Here is a 12,132-nt window from a genome sequence, read left to right as displayed (position 1 = left end):
CACAGGAAAAACCATAGCCTTGACTAGACAGACCTTAGTCAGCAAAGTAATGTCTCTGCTTTTGAATATACTATCTAGGTTGGTCATAACTTTTCTTCCAAGGAGTAAGCATCTTTTAATTTCATGGCTGCAATCACCATCTGCAGTGATTTTGGAGCCCCCAAAAATAAAGTCTGACACTGTTTCTACTGTTTCCCCATCTATTTCCCATGAAGTGATGGAACCGGATGCCATGATCTTCGTTTTCTGAATGTTGAGCTTTAAGCCAACTTTTTCACTCTCCACTTTCACTTTCATCAAGAGGCTTTTTGGTTCCTCTTCACTTTCTGCCATAAGGGTAGTGTCATCTGCATATCTGAGGTTATTGATATTTCTCCCGGCAATCTTGATTCCAGCTTGTGTTTCTTCCAGTCCAGCGTTTCTCATGATGTACTCTGCATATAAGTTAAATAAGCAGGGTGACAATATACAGCCTTGATGTACTCCTTTTCCTATTTGGAACCAGTCTGTTGTTCCATGTCCAGTTCTAACTGTTGCTTCCTGACCTGCATACAGATTTCTCAAGAGGCAGGTTAGGTGGTCTGGTATTCTCATTTTTTTCAGAATTTTCCACAGTTTATTGTGATCCACACAGTCAAAGGCTTTGGCATAGTCAATAAAGCAAAAATAGATGTTTTTCTGGAACTCTCTTGCTTTTTCCATGATCCAGCGGATGTTGGCCATTTGATCTCTGGTTCCTCTGCCTTTTCTAAAACCAGCTTGAACATCAGGGAGTTCACGGTTCACGTATTGCTGAAGCCTGGCTTGGAGAATTTTGAGCATTACTTTACTAGCATGTGAGATGAGTGTAATTGTTTGGTAGTTTGAGCATTCTTTGTCATTGCCTTTCTTTGGGGTTGGAATGAAAACTGACCTTTTCCAGTCCTGTGGCCACTGCTGAGTTTTCCAAATTTGCTGGCATATTGAGTGCAGCACTTCACAGCATCATCTTTCAGGATTTGAAACAGCTCAACTGGAATTCCATCACCTCCGCTAGCTTTGTTCATAGTGATGCTTTCTAAGGCCCACTTGACTTCACGTTCCAAGATGTCTGGCTCTAGAGTAGTGATCACATCATCATGATTATCTGGGTCGTGAGGATCTTTTTGTACAGTTCTTCCGTGTATTCTTGCCACCTCTTCTTAATATCTTCTGCTTCTGTTAGGTCCATACCATTTCTGTCCTTTATTGTGCCCATCTTTGCATGAAATGTTCCCTTGGTATCTCTAATTTTCTTGAAGAGATCTCTAGTCTTTCCCATTCTGTTGTTTTCCTCTATTTCTTTGCATTGATAGCTGAAGAAGGCTTTCTTATCTCTTCTTGCTATTCTTTGGAACTCTGCATTCAGATGCTTATATCTTTACTTTTCTCCTTTGCTTTTCGCCTCTCTTCTTTTCACAGCTATTTGTAAGGCCTCCCCAGACAGCCATTTTGCTTTTTTTGCATTTCTTTTCCATGGGGATGGTCTTGATCCCTGTCTCCTGTACAGTGTCACGAACCTCATTCCATAGTTCATCAGGCACTCTGTCTATCAGATCTAGGCCCTTAAATCTATTTCTCACTTCCACTGTGTAAATCATAAGGGATTTGAGTTAGGTCATACCTGAATGGTCTAGTGGTTTTCCCTAATTTCTTCGATTTGAGTCTGAATTTGGTAATAAGGAGTTCATGATCTGAGCCACAGTCAGCTCCTGGTCTTGTTTTTGTTGACTATATAGAGCTTCTCCATCTTTGGCTGCAAAGAATAGAATCAGTCTGATTTCAGTGTTGACCATCTGGTGATGTCCATGTGTAGAGTCTTCTCTTGTGTTGTTGGAAGAGGATGTTTGCTATGACCAGTGCATTTTCTTGGCAAAACTCTATTAGTCTTTGCCCTGCTTCATTCCGCATTCCAAGGCCAAATTTGCCTATTACTCCAGGTGTTTCTTGACTTCCTACTTTTGCATTCCAGTCCCCTATAATGAAAAGGACATCTTTTTTGGGTGTTAGTTCTAAAAAGTCTTGTAGGTCTTCATAAAACCGTTCAGCTTCTTCAGCATTACTGGTTGGGGCATAGACTTGGATTACTGTGATATTGAATGGTTTGCCTTGGAGACGAACAGAGATCATTCTGTCATTTTTGAGGTTGCATCCAAGTACTGCACTTCAGACTCTTTTGTTGACCATGATGGCTACTCCATTTCTTCTGAGGGATTCCTGCCCGCAGTAGTAGATATAATGGTCATCTGAGTTAAATTCACCCGTTCCAGTCCATTTTAGTTCGCTGATTCCTAGAATGTCGACGTTCACCCTTGCCATCTCCTGTTTGACCACTTCCAATTTGCCTTGATTCATGGACCTGACATTCCAGGTTCCTATGCAATATTGCTCTTTACAGCATCGGATCTTGTTTCTATCACCAGTCACATCCACAACTGGGTATTGTTTTTGCTTTGGCTCCATCCCTTCATTCTTTCTGGAATTATTTCTCCACTGATCTCCAGTAGCATATTGGGCACCTAATGACCTGGGGAGTTCTTCTTTTGGTATCCTATCATTTTGCCTTTTCATATTGTTCATGAGGTTCTCAAGGCAAGAATACTGAAGTGTCTTGCCATTCCCTTCTCCAGTGGACCACATTCTGTCAAACGGCAGACAGAAATGCCTGCTGGCCCTGTTGCTGCTACTGCTGCTAAGTCACTTCAGTCGTGTCCAACTCTGTGCAACCCCATAGACAGCAGCCCACCAGGCTCCCCCGTCCGTGGGATTCTCCAGGCAAGAACACTGGAGTGGGTTGCCATTTCCTTCTCCAATGCATGAAAGTGAAAAGTCAAAGTGAAGTCGCTCAGTTGTGTCCGACTCTTAGCGACCCCATGGACTGCGGCCCACCAGGCTCCTCCATCCATGGGATTCTCCAGGCAAGAGTGCTGGAGTGGGGTGCCATTGCTGGCCCTGTTAGAAGAGTGCAAACAGTAATGGCTTATTAGCCCACAGGTGGCTGTGGGCTAAAGTCTTGGACCAAGAGTCAGCAATTAATTTTTTTTTTTGGTTCAGTGTTGTGTTGTTGTTCAGTCGCTAAGTTGTATCCGACTCTTTCCAACGCCCTGGGCTGCAGCACACGAGGGTTCCCTGTCCTTGGCTATCTCCTGGTTGTTGAGTCGTTGAGTCGTGTCTGACTGTTTGTGACGCCATGGCCTGCAACCCACCAGGCTTCCCTGTCCTCACCAACTTCCAGAGCTTGCTCAAACCCACGTCCATTGAGTCGGTGATGCCATCCAACCATCTCATCCTCTGTCGTCCCCTTCTCCCACCTTCAGTCTTTCCCAGCATCAGGGTCTTTTCCAGTGAGTCAGTTCTTCACATCAGGTGGCCAAAGTTTCAGCTTCAGCATCAGTCCTTCCAATTAGTATTCAGGATTGATTTCCTTTAGGATTGACTGGTTGGATTTCCTTGCAGTCCAAGGGACTCAAGAGTCTTCCCCAACACCACAGTTCAAAAGTATCAATTCTTAGGTGCTCGGCCTCCTTTATGGTCCAGCTCTCACAGCCATACATGACTGCTGGAAAACCATAGCTTTGACTAGATGGACCTTTGTCAGCAAAGTAATGTCTCTGCCTTTTAATATGCTGTCTAGGTTGGTCATAGCTTGTCTTCCAGGGAGTAAGCATCTTTTAATTTCATGGCAGATGGTGACTGATTTTGGAGCCCAAGAAAATAAAATCTGTCACTGTTTCCATTGTTTCCCCATCTATTTGCCATGAAGTGATGGGACCAGGTGCCATGATCTAAGTTTTCTGAATGCTGAATTTTAAGCCAACTTTTTCACTCTCCTCTTTCACTTTCATTAAGAGACTCTTTAGCTCCTCTTCACTTTCCCTTCTCCAGGAGATCTTCCTAACCCAGGGATCGAACCTAGGTCTCTCACACTGTAGGCAGATTCTTTACCGTCTGAGCCACAAGGGAAGCCACTATCTCCTAGAGTTTGCTCAAATTCCTGTCTGTCCAGTCAGTGATGGTACGGTTATCTAACAGTCAGCTGTGCTGAGGGTTAAAATTGACACCTCTTAAGAAACTTATGACAGGTGGAAGAATAGATGACCCCTGGACTTCTCTGCTGCTAAGTCACTTCAGTCGTGTCCGGCTCTGTGCAACCCCATAGGTGGCAGCCCCCAGGCTCTGCTGTCCCTGGGATTCTCCAGGCAAGAACACTGGAGTGGGTTGCCATTTCCTTCTCCACAATATAGGACTTCTCTAGAGACCTGTATTGTCTAGTATTTTGTAGGTTAGTGCTTTCCAGGTTACATAATTTGATTAAGGCACACATTGTTATTCCCATACTTGACTGGCTTAAGTTTATAAAAAGCAAGTGGCTAACTTGATCAGAATCACAAAAAGTTCCTGAGTGTTTTATTAAATAGGTCTTAAAGGTTTTATTAAATAGGTCTTAATAGGTTTTATTAAGGTCTTAAAGATCTGAATGCAAATAATGTTACTTAGGGGAGGTACAATGCTAAGAAAACCACCGCCTTCTAGGAACAAGGTAATGTTGCTTAGGTCTCTGATACTCAGACTGGAATCTGCTGTGTGTAACATTATACTCTATGAAAGCAGTGTATAATAGTTGTGTGACTTTTAACTTCATGTCTGTTTCCTAACTCAGTGCCCCTAGTGAGTAGACTTTGAGAAATAATTAGAATGTGTGTGAGAACCAGTTTCTTAGGAGAGGCAGGAATCCAGTCTACATAATCCTAGCACAGTTGAGTGCTAAGATAAGAAAGCACAGCTTCTTCCCAAACATAGCTAAGCCCTTTTATTAGCAGTAATGTATTCTTTTTCTGGGATGTTGCCATGTCTTCTCAGACATTATATAGCATTTATTCATTATAGATTCATGTGCATACGTATGTATTTCATCTTTAGATCCAAATTTTTACAGAAAATTGATGATTCAGCTATGTTTCCGTTGAATTAGTGCAGATTCATTTTCCATGTGATGACTTCTAGTTCTTCTATAAAGGTGTCATCCTCTTCTGCCTTTTGGAAACTCTTTAAACACTATTTTTTAAACTGGGCCTTTGTTGTGCATGTGGGCTTTCTCTGGTTGTGGCAAGCAGAGGCTACTCCATTGCAGTATACAGCCTGCTCCTTGCGGTGGCTTCTCGTCGCAGAGCACAGGCCCTTGGCACACAGGCTTCAGTAGTTGCAACACATGGGCTCAGTGGTTACGGCGCACAGGCTTAGTCTCTCTGGAACATGTGGGATTTTCCCAAACCAGAGATCGAACCCATGTACCCTGCATTGGCAAGCAGATTCTTAACCACTAGACCACCAGGGAAGCTCTGGAAACTCTTAAAAACTTAATAAGTCTTAAGTACCATAAATGCCAATGTCAGTTTGGGGACGGGTCTCTATGAGAGGCATTTCAATATAATAGGATCTAGGCCTTTGGGACGGAGAAGGAGATGGCACCCCACTCCAGTACACTTGCCTGGAAAATCCCATGGATGGAGGAGCCTGGTGGGCTGCAGTCCATGGGGTTGCTAAACAACTGAGCGGCTTCACTTTGACTTTTCACTTTCATGCATTGGAGAAGGAAATAGCAACCCACTCCAGTGTTCTTGCCTGGAGAATCCCAGGGACGGGGGAGCCTGGTGGGCTTCTGTCTATGGGGTTGCACAGAGTCAGACACGACTGAAGTGACTTGGCAGCAGCAGCAGGCCTTTGGGATGAACCTGTGTTTGAATTCCAGCTTTATATGTAATACCTATTTGGGTTAAACTGTTTTGTTATCTGTAAAATAAGTAATAATTTTTCATGTTATACATTGGACTATGTCATGGCTCTGATGCCTAGTAGTCATTCTACAAGAGTAAGGTCCCTTCTCTCCGTATCTTTTGTAGAGTTATTTGATATTTAGATCTACTGTGACATTATTCAGTATGGTTCTTAAAAAAATTTCTCATGTTTTCATTTCCTTTCTAAAATCAGTTTTAAAAAATAGTTTTCAATAATCATAGCTTTAAAGAATTCTGCTTCTGACAATATTATTGTTATATCAGTTTTAACATTGTGAGCTATGCTACAATCTAAAAATTTTTACATGTGTAAAAGTTTTAAATCAGCAGCTGCTGCTGCTAAGTTGCTTCAGTCGTGTCCGACTCCGTGCGACCTCATAGACGGCAGCCCACCAGGCTCCCCCATCTCTGGGATTCTCTGCTGCTACTGCTAAGTCACTTCAGTCGTGTCTGACTCTGTGTGACCCCATAGACGGCAGCCCACCAAGCTCCCCCGTCCCTGGGATTCTCCAAGCAAGAATACTGGAGTGGGTTGCCATTTCCTTCTCCAATGCATGAAAGTGAAAAGTCAAAGTGAAGTCGCTCAGTCGTGTCTGACTCTTAGCGACTCCATGAACTGCAGCCTACTAGGCTCCTCCGTCCATGGGATTCCTCAGGCAAGAGTACTGGAGTGGGGTGCCACTGCCTTCTCTTCTTCTTCTCTCTCTGGAATTCTCTAGAAGGGTGAAAATACTCAGCTTTTGCAGGTAGAATTTTTTAATACTCTCTCCATTCCTGTGATATATCAGATCACTGGTGGAACTTGAAAATTAATAAATTGACTTTAGTGCAGGGTAATTTTCATACTCATTGTCACCTATGTAATCTTCATTAAGTAGATTTTTAAGTAATATACTACATTCTGAAGAGGCTTATTATGCTTTTAAGATCTATCTCCTATATTTAGAGCTATTTTCCTGTTTCAGGTGTGATTTGAAAGATATTTCAAAAGTGGCTATATTTCAGGGTTTTTTGTTTTTTGTTTTTTATAGCATTCATGATGAACTTACTTCAGGTTGTGCGTGACCACTGGATACATGTACTTGTCCCTGTGGGATTTGTCTTTGGATATTATCTAGACAGGAAGAATGATGAAAAACTAACTGCCTTCCGGAACAAGAGTCTGTTATATAAAAGGTTAGTTTTTGTATTTTTTTAAACCAACAGTCAGCTTTTGGAAGTATCTTCTTAATGTCATTTGTGCCAAAAATAAACAGAAGGGGTAATTCCTGCTCCTCCAAAGCCCTTACATAAAGCAGTATAATTACTTCTGCAGTGTAAACAAGTCTTTAGTTTCTGAACAGGCTGTTTCAGATCTTTGAAAGTCTTTTATTTCAAGGTACATTTTAATGTACCAGTTTTATACCATCTCATCAAAGCCTATTCTGTATGCAGCTTTAACATATATTATCATATACTGTCTTACTTAGTCCATGATGTAGCTGAAATCAACAGCACTAATGGCTTGAGGCACTGGCCTAAGCAACACTCCTCAAGAGCTTTAGGCAGGATGGTTGGGTGATCAAATAGCAACTGGCAGCCGCCTTGTCCCATTGTGTCTCTGGAGATGGCTTATTTGGCAGCAGAGTTAGAGTTAGCAAGACAGGGTATGCACCACTGGCTGTGATGCTGGGAAGGAGGAAGCTCACACGACAAGAGAATCGAGCAGCAGCCACAGGAGGTGTACAGAGGAGATTCATAGTTAGGGATTTCGAGACAGATAAAATGAGCTACAAAGGGTCTAAAACATTAAATGAAGTCACTGAGGATAATTGCTTTCCTATAGACTAATGAGAAATTACAGTTGTTAAAAAAGAAATTACAGTTGTTTAATCTGGAAAAATGAAATTGAAGAGGTGGTAAAAGGTTTAAAATCACAATAGAATGAATATTCTCAATCTAATAATTTTTGAATGGGTCTGTTTAATACAATATAAAACACCAAATTCATATTCTCATGACTTTCCCTTTTCTTCCTTTCATAAAAGTTTTCTTTACACTTTTGCTCCTCCTTTTTTTTTGTCTTTCTATGCAGGGAATTGAAACCTAATGAAGTCACCTGGAAGTAATGGCTACAGCTAAATTACAGAATGTTCATGTTTTTTAAATTATAAGAGAAATAAAAACACTCATTATTTAATATGAAGAATTTCAAGTGTGATCCTTTTTGGGCTGAAATAATCTCTCCCATTTCGATAACAGACGTAGTGATTAAAAAATAGTCACCGAATCATAGCCCAACTATTCAGAAATTTTTTTCAAACCTTGTGCTTCAAAGGATCTCTAAAAAGAATATGGTAGGATTTTATTTGCTAAAAATCAATAACCAAAAATTTTAGTGACCTTGGGGTTAGCAAAGATTCTTAAATATAACGTATAAAGCATGCGCCAGTTTTTAAAACCAAGACATACTTTATCAAAATTAAAAACTTGCTCTTTAAAAGACACTATTCAGGGACTTTCCTGGGGGTTCAGTAGTTAAGTTTGTTAGGTAGTTAGAATAGGAAACATGAGTCCAAAATGGCGGTGGCTAAAAGACAAGGATGTGAGAGTTGGACTGTGAAGAAGGCTGAGCGCCGAAGAATTGGTGCTTTTGAACTCTGGTGTTGGAGAAGACTCTTGAGAGTCCCTTGGACTACAAGGAGATCGACCCTGGGATTTCTTTGGAAGGAAGGAATGATGCTGAGGCTGAAACTCCAGTACTTTGGCCACCTCATGCGAAGAGTTGGACTCATTGGAAAAGACTCTGATGCTGGGAGGGACTGGGGGCAGGAGAAGAAGGGGACGACCGAGGATGAGATGGCTGGATGGCATCACGGACTCGATGGACGTGAGTCTGAGTGAACTCTGGGAGTTGGTGATGGACAGGGAGGCCTGGCGTGCTACAATTCATGGGGTCGCAAAGAGTCGGACATGACTGAGCGACTGAACTGAAAAGACAAGGAAGGGAAAAGCCCGCAAAAATAGAACAAAGGAAGGTCCGAGGACCTGAGTGAGGACCTCAGGTAGAACAAACAGCACTCCTGGCTAGCCCAGTTTACATAAGGCAGGCCCAGGGGGAAGGAAAAACCATAAAAGAGGAGCCAAAGCCTGCTCACTCTCTCCCCCAGCCCCCGCCCCCCGCGCTGCTGCACTCCCCCACTCTTCTCTTCACGTCTTTGGGTCGGCATGCCCTTGCGCCTGAGGATGGATTCTCTTGCTACCTTCTAAATAAAATAGAGCTGTAGCATGGAGCTGTATGTAACACTGATTTGTCTAAGAGCTATAACATGGTCTGTGCAAGACCTGAGAGCTGTGACGCACCAAGGGCTTAAATGTCCATCACTCCAAATCTTTGTTGTGACCAGACAGAACCGAGGAGCATACACTTCCCTGACAAGATTCTGTGATTCCAATGCAGGAGACATGGGTTCAATCCCTAGTCAGTGAACTAGGACCCCCACATGCCATGCAGTGTGGCAAAAAATTTTTTTAAAGGCACTTAAAGGGAGAAGGAAAGGGTGGGAGGTATGGAGGTAGTAACATGGAAACATACATTACCTTATGTAAAATAGCCAATGGAATTTGCTGTATGGCTCAGGGAACTCAAACCGGGGCTCAGTAACAACGTAGAGAGGTGGAAGTGATGTTCAGGTGGGAGGGGACATGGGTAAACCTATGGCTGATTCATGATGTTTAGTAGAAACCAATGCAATACTGCAAAGTAATTACCCTTCAATTTAAAAGAAAACACAAGATAGTGAAAATGCAGCCACAGATGAGGAGAAACTATTTGCAAAACATACACAACAAAGAAGTTATATCTAGAATATGTAAGCTGCTAAGTCACTTCAGTCATGTTGGACTCTGTGCGACCCCAAAGACGGCACCCCACTAGGCTCCACCGTCCCTGGGATTCTCCAGGCAAGAACACTGGAGTGGGTTGCCATTTCCTTCTCCAATGCATGAAAGTGAAAAGTCAAAGTGAAGTCGCTCAGTCGTGTCTGACTCTTAGCGACCCCATGGACTGCAGCCCACCAGGCTCCTCCATCCATGGGATTTTCCAGGCAAGAGTACTGGAGTAGGGTGCCATTCTCTGAGAATATGTAAAGAACTCAATAATAAGATAACGAAATTTTTAAAAAGCAAAAGATTTTTAACAGGTACTTCACTGAAAAAGGGATATGAAAATGGCAGATATGCATGTGAAAAGATGCTCAAAATCAGTAGTCATTAGAGAAATGCAAATGAAAACCACAGCAAGAAATCACTGCACATCTGCTGAAGTGAAGTGAAGTCACTCAGTCGTGTCCGACTCTTTGTGACCCCATAGACTAGCGTACCAGGCTCCGCTGTCCATGGGGTTTTCCAGGCAACAGTACTGGAGTGGATTGCCATTTCCTTCTCCAAGAATGGTTAAAATTAACGAGACTGATCTTATCAAGTGTTTGCAAGGGTGTGGGGCAACTGGAACTCACACTGCTGGCAGGAATGGAAAATGTAAAGCCGCTAGGAGTTGTCCACTTTAGAAACCAGTGGAGCAGCTTCAAGATAAGCACACACCTACCATCTGATCCAGCCATTCTTCTCGGAGGTATTTACCCAGAAGAAATGCATACGTGCCAAAAGAAAGCATATATCCACACAGAGATGTCTACACAAATGTTCATTGCAGCTCTATTTGTAAAAGCCAAAAATTACAGAGAACCCAAATGCCCATCAACAAAGGAGTAAATTGTATTAATGGAATACTACTCTGCAATAAAAAGGAATGGTCTATTGATACACACATTTATACATAGTGTTAGAAACTGCAGACTAATCTAGAATAACAAAGCAGGTCAGTGGCTGCCAGGGAGTGAGTGGGCTCCAGGAAGGAGCTGGAGAAAAGGATTATGTATGGGCATGAGGAAATGGGTACAGTATATTCGTAGTCATGATTGTGCTTATGGCTTCTTCTCTGTATACACACACGTCATCTGTTATATCCAACTACCTCTTTTTGGAAAGCAAATTTTGTTTTTGGTAAGATTGGATTTAGGGGAAGTGAAATAACAATGAAGTGATAGTCTCGTCACATTCTTTTCAGAACTCAGGACATTTATGCTGATACATACATATTAAAATATCACACATTAAAAATTCTGTTAAACTATTTGGTTGGGGGAACAAAATATAGGCCAGTTTAAAAGAGTCTGTGCTCAAGAAGATCTATCCTTGTGCAGTCTCACTTGTTCACTTGATTTCAATGAAGTAGATTTAGAGAAAAGTTGAGCTATCCAAGGTGACAGATGTTTCCTGGAAGTACGTCTGTTCTATATCCTCTGTCTCCAGGAACTCTTTCTTGGTTTAACTCAGTAACCTCTCATCTTCCTACTGAACTCTTGTAATAGTTTGTGCCCCCCCCCCAAAATCCTTGCATTTATTCACTACTTGCACCAACCCTGATATAGAGTAAGACTCCTCTGACCTTCAAAAGATGATAGTTCAGTAGCATATAAATTAGTCCAGTATGCTGTAATGAGAGTTTAAAGTAGGCAGGTGCAGGGGGTGCTCCACAGAAAGAGAGAGGCAGTGGAACTTCCCTCAGCAAAGCCTAGGGGTCCCGAGGAGAGGTGAGCCTGCTGTCCCCCAACCCAGCCCCTCGGCAAGCGAGAGACAATCACACGTGACGGGTTCCGTCTAAGCAGTTGCGCTTTATTGCCACAAACTCTTGGTTTATATAGGCAAGCAGGGGGGTTTTGCGAGGGACTTTCTATAGTTGCACCAATCATGTTAAAGGTCAAATCGTCATGTGCCATAGTTGCACCAATCTCGGTAAAGGTCAAATCGTCATGTGCCTTCATTATAACAAGAGTCTATGGTGATCACGCGCTGTCCACGTGCACAGAAATCAAGAGAGCCAATCAAAAACTGTAACATAGACCACGCCCCTATCTCTTCCGCCAGGCGCCATCTTAGTTTCTGACCGCAAAGCTAACCCATCTCTTTTAAGGTTTCCCATTTAGGGCCCCACAGGCAGGTGCCAGGTATAGTGATGGCGCAAAGGACTTTTCCTCAGAGGATTTCCAGAAGTCAAGGGAAGCTGGTGTGACTGGAGCAGAGGGAATTCTGGGAGATAAAACCAGATAGGTATTTGGTCTGGATCACAAAGAACTTTTTAAACCAGCAACAGGAAGCCATTGAAAGATTTCAAATAGAGTAATATTGTGTAATTATGTATGTAAAGATTCCTCCCAATATAAGCTCTGTGGAAGTGAAACTGTCTCTTTCATGATTATAGTTCCAGTGCCTGATACGT

Source organism: Capricornis sumatraensis, chromosome 19, assembly GCF_032405125.1.
Source record: "Capricornis sumatraensis isolate serow.1 chromosome 19, serow.2, whole genome shotgun sequence".
Lineage (NCBI taxonomy): Eukaryota > Metazoa > Chordata > Mammalia > Artiodactyla > Bovidae > Capricornis > Capricornis sumatraensis.
This window is presented reverse-complemented; position numbering follows the sequence as displayed.